At 32.9% G+C, this 2,554-nt stretch overlaps 1 long non-coding RNA gene across 1 annotated transcript; it reads right to left on the reverse strand.

Annotated features, from left to right (window-relative positions):
- Positions 1-521: 521 nt before the first annotated feature.
- Positions 522-958, reverse strand: LOC143604574 (uncharacterized). The gene is made up of 2 exons (XR_013148326.1): positions 843-958; positions 522-754 (listed from the first exon to the last, which is right to left on the reverse strand). It is a non-coding gene; the product is annotated as an uncharacterized LOC143604574 (long non-coding RNA).
- Between the last annotated feature and the right edge of the window lie 1,596 nt (positions 959-2,554).

A 2,554-nucleotide genomic window follows, 5' to 3' on the forward strand; every position in this document is an offset into this window, starting at 1 on the left:
TGAAATGCAATAGTTCGTCGTTAATATCTTTGTCACTCTGTAGTCAATGTAACCAACTAACCAAGTAGAAAAATATATTATTTTCTGAATAACCAACAATTTTAAATTTCACATATATGTACATGTATGATTGCATGTGAATATGTTTAACGCATGTGTACCTGTATATCTTAGCAAATGCATAAATAAATTCAGTTAAATTGGAAAAGTTTAAGCAGGATTAACATGACTCTCCAAAGAACATGAATTGCTACAAATAGAAATTTAGATTAATTTCTCACCACTGCCCAAACTTTAACAATCAAAGACACGGTTAGCAACTGATCGAAGATCATCATTAATTAATGTACATCAGCTGATGAGATCTAAATCGTGTTCTTTATAAAATCCCGAACGAAGACATATCCTAAGAGTGAAACTTTATGAGGTTTCTAGATCAAATGCAAGAGATATAGTAGTAGTTTGCAAACCACAAATACATTAAACATATCAATCACCAAATGTCCAAATCAAACACCTGCTAAATTCAAACCTTATTATTAATTTTCTCTAAATATGCATAGGCGCATGGAGTACAACCATGATAAATTAAGCAGATTATTGCATATCATATTCAGTACGTTGTAAGCGTATGGAGTCCCCCTTTTGTTATTCCTCTACCTATGACGGCCAGCATGTGGCCAGCATTTCCAGCAGCCACCACTGGTACTAGTAGTAGAGTATCCTAGCTTTTCGGTTTTAACATCCGCATCGCCTGCGAAGACCCAACACAAGAAATTATACAAGTGTTAAATATTGTGGTCACTAATTAATAAGATCCTATGGCATATGATGCCATGTACCTTTGGCCTCGTGACTTTGGGTATGGGTGGTAGGCTGGCGATGAGTTCTTGCAGCAGAAGATATTAGGATAAGTGCAAAGAGAACAGCCAACAAGAAATTAGTAAGCTCTTTGCACTTCATTTCCTCCAACTGTGTGTTCAGATATTTCTGGTGCCGCTTACCTAATTTATAAAGCGACGTGGAAGACAAAATGTATGACTTTTTACTTGAAAGCAATATTAACATTTTCAATATTGGACCAGTGCCGCTGTCATAATCTCCTTTGTATACTTAATTCAATGGTTTTGACAATTAACCATAAGAATATATGTATGGTAATAGTCTAATGACTGTTTCAAACATTAACTAAAACCAAGTTAATAAAAGCATAAAATTAAGAATAATAACATATACTACAAAATAAGCTTGGAAAAAGTTTTAAATCTTAACCGAAAGCCAACCCAAATCTCTTACGAGTTTTTCGGGTTGGGTTAATCGGGTTTCGAGTATCTTAGAAAACAAACAAACACACACACACACACACACATAAAAACAAAACAAATTTAAAAACTACAATGTTAAAATTAAAACAAAATATTCTTCTTTGCTTCAAATAACAAACCAACATAACTTCATAAAACATTTCAAAAGAAGAGTAAAACTAACTCGAACCATAATTATATTCAATTGGGCGTGATTTGGTTGTTCGGTTTCGGATGCTATTAGTAATAAATGAAAAACATAAATTAATAATAAACAATCGATCCATAATAGTAAGAATGACAACAATTGATATTCTGATAACTTTAGTGGCAAAGATGATGATATACAATGGATGATGATAGATGCTTGGATGATGATATACAATGGATGATGATAGATATAAGGGAGACGAAGGCAATCCAAAGTCAACTTCTGTTGAGATTTGATCGAGTTTGACTTTGCGATTCCAAGTGGTTCAAGCAATGCCGGGTTCACTAGTTTTGCGCTGCTCAAGCATAACTCGCAGGATTGTCAGCCCATACGGTTCATTAGATGCTAACTAAGTTGGAGAAGAGGGCGGTCTGGTTTTCAAAATCAAGAATTTTGTTATTGATTAGAATTCGAATACGAATAATGTGTTAAAACTAATATTTATAAAAGGATAATAAAATCGAGGGTTAAGTTACCATACACGGTCTCTTAAATCCAGAAATGGTATCGTAAAATATAACACAATGACGAGCAAAATATAAAGTAATGCTGAATAATATAACAAAATGTCTAGAAAAAATACACAATGACGAGGAAAAAATACACACATGACAAATATAAACAAGAAACACAATAATAAATAAAAAGATATAATGATCTGAACAAAAATTCTAAAATCTACAAGCTGGAAATCAAAAAGTAAAAACCTAAAATCTTATATTGTAGAGTTTGACGAGACGATTCCAATGCCACTGGTTTGAGTTTAATTAGAGTTTGTTTAATACCCTTTCTACGACTTCCTATTTTAAGAAGATTACAAAATATAATAAGTTTAAAAGAAACATTGATCATTGTAGAAACCTAAATAGTATTTTAAATTCTTTTTGAAATGTGTCATGTGGCCTTTTTCTTAAACTTGGCGTTCCATAGTCATTGTGCTAAGAGCAGAGACTACTTCAATAGTTTTAAGAATTAATTTCAAGATACGTGGCCGGTCCTCCCTCAAATGTCGTGTGACGACCGCATTTCTATGACGAAG

Source organism: Bidens hawaiensis, unplaced genomic scaffold (assembly GCF_021521415.1).
Source record: "Bidens hawaiensis isolate Kalapana, Puna unplaced genomic scaffold, B.hawaiensis_p1.1 tig00065856_1, whole genome shotgun sequence".
Taxonomy (NCBI): Eukaryota; Viridiplantae; Streptophyta; class Magnoliopsida; order Asterales; family Asteraceae; genus Bidens; species Bidens hawaiensis.